Here is a 13,246-nt window from a genome sequence, read left to right as displayed (position 1 = left end):
AAAATATACCCCAAAAACTCAAAACTCAAAATGAGAAAACAAATAACCAAATGAAACATAGGGAAAAGCCCCAAAGAGACACATCACTGTAGAAGATATGCAATGGAAATTTGCATATGAAAAGATACTCTACATCGTTAGTCATTGGGGAAATACAAATTAAATCCACAATGAGATACCCCTATCTCAGAATAGCTGACATTCGAAACACTGACAACACCAACTGCTTCCAGGATGTGGAGCAACAGGAAATCTCATTAATTGCTATTAAGAACAGAAAATGCTACAGCTACGTTGGAAGACAATTTGGCGGTTTCTTACAAAACTGAACATAGTCTTACTATACATGTCAGTAGTCATGTTGCTTGGTATTTATCAAATGAACTGAAAACTTATGTCCACATGAAAACCTACAGATGGATGTTTATAGCAGCTTTATTCATAATTGCCCAAACTGGGAAGCAACCAATATGCCCTTCAATAGGTAATAGGTAAATAAACTGTGGCCCATCAGGACAGTGCCAAAAAGGAAATGAGCTATCAAGCCATGAAGAGACATGCAGAAACTTTAAATGCATGTTACTAAGTAAAAGAAACCAATCATAAAAGGCTACATACTATATGATTCCAACTGTACGAGTTCTGGAAAAGACAAAACTGTGGAGACAATAAAAGGATCAGTGGTTGCCAGAGGTTGGGGTTGGAGGGAGGGATGAACCGGTAGAGCACAGAGGATTTTTAAGACAGTGAAACTGCTCTATGTGATTCTATAATGATGGATACATGTCATTATGAAGCCAACTCAGCCCTCCAGCCAACGTAGTAGTCTTCAAGCCTTAGCAAACAACCTTAACCTGCGTGACTGATTAACTTTTCTTTGTGTATCTATGATCATTCATACGTTCCTAGAAAAAACAGAACACCTCTGCACATCAGGAAACAGAAACCAGACCTCCAGGCACTAAGGAACAGACTTTCTTATACTGAGGAGGGATCTTGGGGCAAGCTGAGGGCAAAATACAGGCTGGCACACCCCCCCCTCCCCACTCCCCACCCCCCCAGCAGTTGGACTTTGTGCGCTATTCCTCAGACACTCATGGCTACCCAAGAACAAAGAAAAGGAGTTTAAGTGCTTGCCATGGTAATGTGGGAAACTAAGACAAATGAAAAATTAAATTCTCTTAACTGCCTATAGCGCAATGACGAGTCCTTGAGACCAGCAGAGTGACCTCCCTCTAGGAGCTCAGCTGCCTCAAGGGTAACACTTTGCTGGGGGCAAAAGAGAACCTTAGCTTAACATTATCCCAAACTCGAGGATCAGGTAAGTCAACTTCCTTTATCTCAACTGCCCTAAGACATATGCTGGCAATCATACTCCAAGCTTATGGCCCCTCAATATACATCTAAAGGATCTCATGACTGAGGTGTTATTAAATGGTAATAAATGGTGTTTCCTAGCAACAGCTAGCCCTTCAAGGTCCTGGAAACCTTGCTTCCAAAATTCCTTAGAGATTTACTGTATCCCTGACACCCTCCCAACCTGAGGGTATATAATGAGTTACCCATCACAACCCCAGTGCAGCTGTTCCTAACCATGGGTCCTGTCCCCATGTTTTAATAAAATCACTTTTTTGCACCGAAGACATCTTCAAGAATTCTTTCTTGGCTGTCGGCTCTGAACCACCCCACCATCACCCCAAAATTTCGTCAATACAATCTCCAAACACTGACATAATGTCTGTAGCCTGTACCATCTAGTCTGTATGTAATCAAGAAATGTTAACTGCCCTAAACTCCTTTAAAAACTCCTGAGCCAGGCAGAAACCTCAGAGTTGGCCTTTGGACAGGAGTCTGCCTTCTCCCCAGGTGGCCAGCCTCCTGAATAAATCTCATATTCCTTTCAGATCAAAGGAATCTTGAGTGTTGGAATCTTGTCTCTTGAGTGTTGGCTTTTCAAGTGACAGGAAGCCAAACTTGGATTTCGGGAACAATCATACATTCGTCAAGATCTATAGATTATACAGCACCAAGAGTGAATTCCAACGTAAATGAAGGAATTTAAGTGACAATAATGCATCAGTGTAGGTTTGATTGTAACAAATGTACCACTCTGATGAGGAATATTGATAGTGGGGGATACTGTGCACTTGCGTGGGGTGGAAGGGATAAGGGAAGCCTCTGTACCTTCTGCTGAGTTTTGCTGTAAACCTAAAAGTGCTGTGAAAAATAAAAATCAATAAAATAAAAAAGATTCCAAGAGACTTTACATCTCAAAAACTTTTGAAACAATTTTTAGTATAGCCATTTACATTTAGAAAATATATAATTTCTTTTCTTTTCTTTTATATCATGTTTTATTTTAACTTCCTAACTAATAGTGCTTGTTAGAGTGTCACTAGTACCTTTAGATGCTGTATTTATAACATTTGTTCTTAACTTAAATTGCTGTTGCTTTAGCATGGGCGTATCACGTTTGCAGGCTAGTCTGCAAAATCATTAATCATTTTAAATTAGGTGGAAGTAGGTTCACCTGAGGGCATTCCATGACAATTTTGCTCTTTCAGAGAATTCTAACATACCCTTCCTTATGATTATTGAGAAAATTGTGTATTGTTTATTTTTAAGCGAATGTCCTCATTTTCATTTCACACAATTTTACCCACCTCCTTCATCACCCTCAACTCCAGTAGCTTGATAGAAAAGCTTAAATTATCAGACGTCCTTTTCTGATGAGTTACTGAACACTTACTTTGAAATATAAAAATTTTCCCACACATACAGCTATTAAATAGCAACTAATTTTAGCTCTCACTTCAAAGGCTTCTTAATGTAGATAGGAAGGCTTCTGAATGAGGCAATAGTTCACTGGTGATCATTTTTCTCTTCATATTTCACAAATATGTATCTGCCTATATGATATGATCCATATGCCTATATGATCCATACCTATATGATAACTCAGCAGGATGTTTTTATGAAAATTCTCAAAAGGATTGTTCAACTCAAATATTAGGACATAGCTCTGGTACCTTAAATCAAGAAAGTGAAAAAGAATTGGTCCAAGTGAAAAAGAAGTTCCCAAAGGGTCTGACGCCTCTCATCACCTGACAGAGAGCAAGTGGCAGACAAGTCTCTGTAACCTCAGTCTTGGTGGCTCAGCCTTTGGGATGCCGAACAGCAAAGTGTAAATTTTGTTTTCTGAAGGAACATTGTGTCCAAGTTTTACCTAACTTTCCACTATCAGAAGAGTCCCTGGGAACAAATCTTGGAGAAAAGAACTGTGGGTATCAATACCATACCTGCTTGCACAACAGAACAAGCCAGGACTTAGTGCGGGGGGGGGGGGGGGGGAGGGAGGGTCCTGGGCAGGGCTGCAAAGGGCAGATTCCAGGGCCCATGCATTTTTTTTGAATCTTTATTTTTGAGAGAGAGAGAGAGAAGAGAGGGAGGGATAGTGTATGAGCAGGGGAGGAAGAAAGAGAGAGGGAGACAGAATCCGAAGCAGGCTCCAGGCTCTGAGCCACCAGCACGGAGCCTGATGCAAGGCTCGAACCCACAAACCATGAGATCATGACCTGAGCTGAAGTCAAAGGCTTTACCAACTGAGCCACTCAGGTGCCCTGGGTCACATGTTCTCTTTGGGTCACCAATGCCCCCATAGAGGCCATTTTTAAATTGCCAGGGTGTTTTCTGACGTTACAGTGATTGAGGAACATTACTGCCATTTAGTGCATAGGGGCCAGGGATACTGTCCATGCTACAACACTTTAAGAAAGCCTTATACAATCAAGTGTTGCCCTGTGTCCTTCATTGCTCTGAAATGTCCCATCAGACATTTGTATAAGTGCAAATCCTGTTTTTTAAAAAATTATGTCAGCCTAAAAACTAATAATATTTTGTATATAACACAAAGTATTTATTGCATTGTTTTAAGATGTGCATGGTATTTCAGTCTCTAATATTATATACTGTACTAGTCTGCATTTGTAGCTTCTTAATTCATGGTGATTCTACATATGGATGCAAACATATGACCATTTGATATGTCTTTAATATTAGTGCCTAAGCATTTGCATATTGAAATACATATAATTTTGTTACAAGTTATTTTACTTTTGTGTTTGCTTTATAAGATGGTTAACCATTACATCAATTTTTTTGAAATTATCCATGTAGTAGGTTTTATCATCTATCAATTTTGTTTCAAGAGAGTAAAGACATTGTTACAAAAGACTTCTTATTAAAATAAAAGTTTAGGGGTGCCTGGGTGGCTCAGTCAGTTAAGCATCCAACTTTGGCTCAGGTCATGATCTCGCGGTTTGTGAGTTCGAGCCCTGCGTCAGGCTCTGTGCTGACAGCTCAGAGCCTGGAGCCTGCTTTGGATTCTGTGTCTCCCTCTCTCTCTGACCCTCCCCTGCTCATGCTCTGTCTCTCTCTGTCTCTCAAAAATAAATAAATGTTACAAGAAAATTAAAAAAAAAGTTTAGTTTATCCATTCACCCATAAGAAGAAATGAAGTTCTGATATATTCTTGTATGAACATCAAAAACATTAATGTTAGGGGCACCTGGGTGGCTCAGTCAGTTAAATGTGACTCTTGATCTCAGCACAGGTCATGATCTCATGGTTTGTGAGCTGAGCACTTTTAGTGCAGAGCCTGCTTGGGATTCTCTCTCCCTCTCTCTCTGCCCCTCCCCTGTTTGTGTGCTCTCACTCTCTCTCAAAATAAACTTTAAAAAAAGAAGCATTCATGCTAAGCAAAAGATGCCAGACACAAAGAGTCACATGTCATATGATTCCTTTTATATGATATATCCAGACCAGGCAAGTCCATAAAGACAAAAATAAAATATTAGCTGTTGTCAGAAGAATGGGGGGAGGGAGGAATAGGGAGTGATTACTTAAAGAATATGGTGTGTTCTTCCGGGGTGATGAAAATGTTTTGAAACTAGACAGGTGGTGGTTGCACAATATTGTAATCGCACTAGACGCCACTGAATTGAACACTCTAAAATAGTTAATTGCATATTATATTACTTTCACTTCAGTTCTTAAAAAGGGAAAAGTTAGGTCTATTAAGTTTGAAAATAACTGCCTTAGGAGTTCTTAACCTCTTCTGTTCCATGGACCCTACTAAGTAGCCTTGGGAAGCCTATGAAACTCTTCTCAAAATAATGTTTGTAAATATTTAAAATACATTGTTAATGAGTAATCCAATTATATTGAAATATATCTACAAACAAACTTTAGGAAAAAAAAACATGGTGATCTAATAACACACTTGCTTCTTCACTGAGGCATGAAGTGACTGGATCCAGCAGCAGATCTAATCCCTACCATAATTCTCAAGTAGTGATGGGTGTAAATGATAGAGACACGTGTACCATCAGAAAAATGATATCACAATTATGTATCACTTCTACTGCAGAAAAAAAGCATAGACAGTGCTCCTACTATGTAGGGTTTGTTGTCTGCATCTATAAATGCTAAATTTTAGTTAGAAGTCAATGAAAATAAAGATGCAATCTTTTTTTAAAATCCAAGTTTACTCACCCCCTAAAATCTACCTCAGAACCGCTGGTGGTAAGCATTAGTAAAGGGAATGGGTATATATTATTTCCCTTTCTTTGGTGGAAGTGGTTAAGAGCTTGAATAGAAGATGGGGTGCCTGGGTGGCTCAGTCGGTTAGGTGTCCGACTTCAGCTCAGGTCATGATCGCACAGTTTTTGGTTTCAAGCCCTGTGTCCAGCTCTGTGCTGACAGCTTGGAGCCTGGAGCCTGGAGCCTGCTTGGGATTCTGTGTTTCCCTCTCTCTCTGCTCTCCCCTGCTCACGCTCTCTCCCTCTCTCTCAAAGATAAACAAACATTTAAAAAAATAAAAAAATTAAAAAAAGCTGAGTAGAAGAATAGAAGAAAAGAAAAAAGTAGGTTGGTGTTCCGGATTTCTCTTTAAGACTGTCATGGTTGAAGAACAGATAAGAGTCTGTCCTCTACTTATTTTTTAAACGTTTTTCTTCCCTATTTTAAAAGATATTTTGATCCAAGTTTTAATGAAACAAATGGCCAAGGAAGCAGACTCGCCTAGCTAATAGAGACATAAATGAATGAAAGATGAGAAATTGGTTTTATTCCCCCTTGTCTGGGGAAAAAAAAAAGTTGTTGTTAGTGGAAATTGTTTTCTGAATGATTGTAGATATGTAAGTGACAATAAGCCCATATTCTGAGGCCCATATATCTCTTAAAAATAGAAAAGAGGACAATCGAGTTGTTTTTAACCAAGTGCCAGTGATATACAGAATATATTTGGTATTAAGCTTTCAGTCTTTCTGGCTAGTTAGTGAATTGAACATAATAAAATTCATCCATTATCCAAGAACCACATGTTATTTAACTCCACATTGTTAAATGGCACAAAAAAATAGAAAGTTTTGCTTCATTGTATTATTACTGCTTCTAGGCTAAAATAATCATGAGAAATTTCAGCTGCAAATGACACATTATAAATTCCTTGTAATATTATAAATATAGTAATCATGGTAATACTCTAATCTAATTCAAGAGTGAGCTACTAAATTGGCAATAATAGGTCCTGAACAAAATCTAATGAGACAACCCATTTTCTCTGCCCACTTTCTAGATTTTCCCTTTAGGCCTTGAGCAGTAGGAATTAATTTTGTTTTAAATGGTTTAACCATAGAACTCCTATCCCCCCCCCCAAATTTATACTATTCTAATTACATGGAATAATGGTTTTAAAATGGGATTCAAAAGAACCCTGTGTTCCAAAGGCAATTCCTTGAAATAAATTTCAAATAATCCATTGCAAGAAAATATGGACAGAATTAATTTATAATCAAACCTCTTGCCTACACCACAAAAGAATTTTAGGGCACCAAAAAGAATGCAGAATGGTTTTATAATGTCAGTTGGTAACGTTTGTGTTAGAAACTCAGTAGCTGAGGTATTTTCCTTGTTTGAAAATCACGTTTCTAGAAAGAGAACATATTCTTGCCTTCATTCCTTTATTCATACCTTCATCTAACTAATATTTAGTTAGATGTACTACATGTCAGGAAGTATGATAGTAACTGAATACAGAATGACAGAAAAAAAATTTAAAACATCTGCCCTCATGGTGTTTATAGTCTAGTAAATAGTTCAGGCATTCAACAAATAATCATATAAATCTGACAGGATTAAAAACTGAGATAAATGCTGTGAAGGAAAATATAGGAAGCCATGACAGAAAATAATAGGAAGACTTGATTTAGGTTGAGGATCATGGGAAGCTCATGTAAGGATGGTAACATCCTTGGTAAGGATGTAACATTTTAGCTGAAACCTAAAGAAGAGAGAACCAGGTGCCTGGGTGGCTCAGCCAGTTAAGCTTTGGGCTCTTGATTTCAGCTCAGGTCATGATTTCACACTTCATGGGATCAAGCCCTAGTCAGGTTCTGCACTGACACAGCCTACCTGGGATTCTCTCTCTCCCTCTCTCGCTCTCTCTCTGCCCTTCCCCTGCTTGCACATGCTCTCTCTCTCTCTCTCTCAAAATAAATAAATAAACATTATTAAAAAAAAAAAAAAGAAGTAGGAGAGAGCCAAGGGAAAAGTGGCATAGGGAAAAGAATGTGCAAAGATCCTGAGGTAATACTTGCCTAAGGAATTTTTCTAAGGAAATATTTGCCATGATATATAAAATATTTTTTGCCCACAGGATGGATGCTCCAGGAAGCAGAACCTGAGACAGAATATTTTTTAGGAAGTGCCCTTAGACTCAGTCTCTGTGGAAGGCAGGGGAAGGACTCAGGATTTGGCTGAGGGAAAAGTTCAGATGCAATGTGGACCCAAACAGCAGCTTTGGCTGACCACACAGGAGTACTAGATGTCACAGGGCCAGTCAGAATTGCCTTCTAACGGGCCAGAATGGCTGGACCTTTAATTTTTTTTTAATTAAAAAAATTTTTTTAATCTTTATTTATTTTTGAGAGAGAGACAGAGTATGAGCAGGGAAGGGGCAGAGAGAGAGAGGGAGACAGAATCTAAAGCAGGTTCCAGGGTCTGAGCTGTCAGCACAGAGCCCCACACGGGGCTTAAACTCAACGTCTGAGAGATCAATAAGTGAGCCGAAGTTGGAAGCTTAACCGACTGAGCCACCCTGGACCTTTATAACCTTTCCTCTATTGAATATAAGCCATTTTGGTAGAGGGTGTGACCTTGGGCAAGGTGGCTCTGCAGTTGATGCCAACCCTGAAGAGACTGACAGTTGAAGGCTCTCTGCTAACAGTGCTCCGTGCAGTTAAGGAAGCCAGTCCCTCCTTGAAGGGGAGTCTGAGTGGCGCCTCTCCGTGAATATCACAATATTCAGTTTTATAAAAGCCTTACAAATCAATAAAAAGAAAACTATCCCAACAGCAAACAGAGTGGAACTTTACAGAAAAATCACAAGTTACCAGTAAATACATAAAAATATGCTCAACCACCGTCAGCAATAAGGAAAACACAAACTAGAATGAGATGCCTTTTAGCTGTGCTGTGCACTGCGTTGGCAAAAATTTAATGACTGATAATACCCGTAGTTGATGGAGGTATTGTTATACTGTCGCTCACTCATCCTGGAATTCCTGGGCAATGGCCCCTCTCAATGTGATACAGCTTCTTCAGTGCAGGAGCATCCCCGTTAGCTAGCTATCAGAGTTACAGTAACGACGATGGAGTTTCCACACTGGGTGAGGGAAGGGGGCTAAATCAAAGTAATTTTGAAATGGACTGATTCATGTGAATGTCCACACAGTCCACGGGAAAAGCAAACAAGACTCTACAGGGGTTCCTCATCAATACATCTCAATTTCCAGCTTTCTATTATTTTTTGTTCAATTTCAAAAATTTTTTTAATAATACAAGGGGCTTAAGAAAGATGCTAACAATGTTGCTCCTTTGAATCAGATTATCTTAGGCAAGTCCACACTGATGGAATTGCCTTTTAGGCACCGCTTCGTTGATGTCAATAGTCTTTCCCCCTCTTTCAGAGCTTTCAGTTGGCTTCCGTATGCAATCAGGTCTACATTTTTAAAAATTATTTATTTTAATTCCAGAATAGTTAACATACAGTGTTATATTAATTTCAGGTGTACAATATAGTGATTCAACAATTCCATGCATCATCCAGTGCTCATCATGATAAGTGTACTCTTTAATCCCCATCACCCGTTTTATTCCATTCCCCCCCACCTCGCCTATGATGGTTAGTTCTCTGTAGTTAAGAATCTGGTTTTTGGTTGTCTCTTTTTTTCTTTGTTTGTTTGCTTTGTTTCTTAAATTCCACACGAGTGAAGTCATATGGTATTTGTCTTTCTCGGACTGACTTATTTCACTTAGCGTAATACTCTCTAGCTCCATCCATGTCATTGCAAATGGCAAGATTTAATTCCTTTTTATGGCTGAGTAATATTCTTATATATATACAAATATATACCATAAATATCATATGTATCATATATATATCATGTATATATATATATGATATACGCATATGTGTATACCACATCTTCTTTATCCATTCATCTACTGATGGACACTTGGGCTACTTCCATAAATTAGCTACTGTAAATAATGCTGCAATAAACATAGGGGTGCATATATCCTTTTGAAGTGTTTTTGTATTCTTTGGGTAAATACCCAGTCATACAATTACTGGCTTGAAGGGTAGTTCTAATTTTAATTTTTTGAGGAAACTGTATACTATCCTCCACAGTGGGTGTACCAGTTTGCATCCCCACCAACTGTGCACTAAGATGACTTTTTCTCCACATTCTTGCCAACACCTATTGTTTCTTGTTCTAGCCTTCTATTTTGAGGTTCAGCTATTTCTATAGGGAGAGGAGTTACAATTTTTGTTTGTCCAAAAAAGAACTTATCTGTGTTTACATATATGCTAATAAATGCAGAGGAAAATCTGGAAGGACATTTTTTTTGAAGCTTACTTCTGAGTGTTTTTTTATTGTTGTTATAATTACCATGTATTATTTTAAAATTTTAAAAAGGCTTTAGATGATCTCCCAGCAAAAGTGATGCCTTCTAAGATAGCTAATCATTTTCAGAACTTCATCTTAGACATCTTCCTCGTAGATATTCATTAAGAATCAACTACCACTCTGACCTTCTCCCTGTCCAAAAAAAAAAAAAAAAAATTAAAATTAGAAAAAGAAAAAAAACAAAGAAGAAAGATAGGATTAAAAACAAAAACAAAACAAACAAAAAATCCAGTCCATCCTGGGTGGATCACAGTGAATAACTACAAAGCAGAGTAGTAGACAGGTCATACAGAGCCTTATGGGAGATTTTAAGAATTTGGGAATGGGAGCCCAATAAGAGTTTTTTTTTTTTTCTCTTCAGATAACTTTTTTTTTTAATTTTTTTAATATATGAGATTTATTGTCGAATTGGTTTCCATACAACACCCAGTGCTCATCCCAAAAGATGCCCTCTTCAATACCCATCACCCACCCTTCCCTCCCTCCCACCCCCCCTCAACCCTCAGTTTGTTCTCAGTTTTTAAGAGTCTCTTATGCTTTGGCTCTCTTCCACTCTAACCTTTTTTTTTTCCTTCCCCTCCCCCATGGGTTTCTGTTAAGTTTCTCAGGATCCACATAAGAGTGAAAACATATGGTATCTGTCTTTCTCTGTATGACTTATTTCACTTAGCATAACACTCTCCAGTTCCATCCATGTTGCTACAAAAGGCCAGATTTCATTCTTTCTCATTGCCACGTAGCATTCCATTGTATATATAAACCACAATTTCTTTATCCATTCATCAGTTGATGGACATTTAGGCTCTTTCCATAATTTGGCTATTGTTGAGAGTGCTGCTATAAACATTGGGGTACAAGTGCCCCTATGCATCAGTACTCCTGTATCCCTTGGGTAAATTCCTAGCAGTGCTATTGCTGGGTCACAGGGTAGATCTATTTTTAATTTTTTGAGGGACCTCCACACTGTTTTCCAGAGCGGCTGCACCAGTTTGCATTCCCACCAACAGTGCAAGAGGGTTCCCGTTTCTCCACATCCTCTCCAGCATCTATAGTCTCCTGATTTGTTCATTTTGGCCACTCTGACTGGCATGAGGTGATACCTGAGTGTGGTTTTGATTTGTATTTCCCTGATGAGGAGCGACATTGAGCCATTTGAGTGGCAGCAAAACTGGTAGAAAACAGATGGCTCTCCTGTGGTCATGGAGTTAACAGGAATGGTAGAGAAGCTGAGATAGAAAATGATTTCCAGGGAGGAGGAGAAAGAACAAATCCAGCACATCAGAAGATAGAGTCTAAGAGGAAGAAAGGCAAGGAATACTGGACATGGAGGGGGAAAAGGAATTAAGAAGAGCTGTGGAGGCACCTGGGTGGCTCAGTTGATTAAGCATTCAACTTCTGATTTTAGCTCAGGTTATGATCTCAGAGTTTGTGAGATCCAGCCCCACATCGGGCTCTGCCCTGACTACCCAGAGCCTGCCTGGGATTCATTCTCTCCCTCTCTCTCTGCCCCTCCAGCATGTGTGCTTGCTCTCTTTCTCCCAAAAATAAATAACTATTTAGTAATGGAAAAAAAACAAAAAACAAAAGAACCATGAAGCTGAGGAAGAATGAATTAAAAGTAAAATGGAAATAAGGTTAGGAAGCTCTGTGGGGCTGTATTTGGAGGCGATGAAATAGTAGTGGTCTATATCTTTAAGCAGCAATTAAGGAAAAATTAAACCGTTTGTATACGTTCAAAGCAACTAAATATTATATCTTTTTAAAAATTTTTATTAGGAAAACCAAAATCTTCCACTATATTTAAGTGTGTTTCATTTATTTCCCTTTTCTGAAGAGCTTCTCTTTCATTTTAAAATATAAAAATAACATAACCCATGTGCCCAGTGGTGCCTGGTGTGATGCAACACATCTAAACAAATTTTGTAGTTAGGACAATGCTTCTGAAGCTAGGCTATTGTGTCTTTTTTGACTTACCTTCTAAGCTAGTTGGTTCTGAAATGTTTTTCCCATACAGACAACACTGTATTCTTTAAGAAAAGGGACTTGGCTACTGCAAATGAGATAAATGATAATATGTTTATCAGGAAGAAGTATGCCTTATTGACATACTTTAAATCAAAAGACTTTCATGGCAGTGGTTATAATTGGAGAAATAAATTTTGTGTAATAAATGATCCTCTTCAGAGCCATCTGGCTCTCAGGTTAGAAGTCCCCCAAGGAGAGGTCTCCTAGCGCTTAGGATGTGTACTCTCTAAGGACCTGGAGTGAGGCAGCAGCCATTAACATCCTAATCATGCTATGAAAACCAGCTTTGCTTACCAAGGTGATTCGTGGGTCCTATGTTCAACATAGCTTCTCATACAAGACCAAACAGGGCTCAAAACTGCCTATCTAAGGCTGCAGCCAGCAAGATCCTCTTTATCTGCCGGAGAAGCCAGCGGCTCAATCAGCAGTGACATGTGGGCTGGCTGAGCTGCCTGGGACTGAGTCTGGCCCCATCTGAAGAAGGGCAAAGGGGAATGGGCAACTGAAATAAAATGGAGGCCTTGCCCACAAAGTCAAGCAGACCATAAGCCACCCAAGAAAGCTGCTTTCAGGTTTGACAAGAAAGGAGTGGGTATGTACTGACCTTTAGTGATCTTTTTAGGAAAATATGCAATCAGCTAGAATGTTAATCTAGTGCATAATTCTAGTATATATGCTTTTTATTTATTTATTTATTTATTTAATTTTTTTTTAACGTTTTATTTATTTTTGAGACAGGGAGAGACAGAGCATGAACAGGGGAGGGTCAGAGAGAGGGAGACACAGAATCCGAAACAGGCTCCAGGCTCTGAGCGGTCAGCACAGAGCCCAACGCGGGGCTCGAACTCACGGACCGCGAGATCATGACCTGAGCCGAAGTCGGCTGCTCAACCGACTGAGCCACCCAGGCGCCCCTATATATGCTTTTTAAAGCTCTGATCTAATTCTAGTATGTACACTTATGAAATATATCCAAACTACTATCTATATCTTATGTGGAATATTATTCATTATATGTAATTTCATTTTATCTTATTCTTTTACATTTTTTCTCCTTTAAAACATTTTTTCCCGAAGCTTTACTCCAAGTGAAAATAATATCAAAATTACCTAACTAGTCAGCTAAGACTCTTTTTCACCAGCTTTGATGTCATAGTGCCATCCACTTTATCACATGAGGTTTCTCT

The sequence above is a fragment of the Felis catus genome, chromosome B1 (genome assembly GCF_018350175.1).
Source record: "Felis catus isolate Fca126 chromosome B1, F.catus_Fca126_mat1.0, whole genome shotgun sequence".
Lineage (NCBI taxonomy): Eukaryota > Metazoa > Chordata > Mammalia > Carnivora > Felidae > Felis > Felis catus.
Note: the sequence above shows the minus strand (reverse complement) of the source record.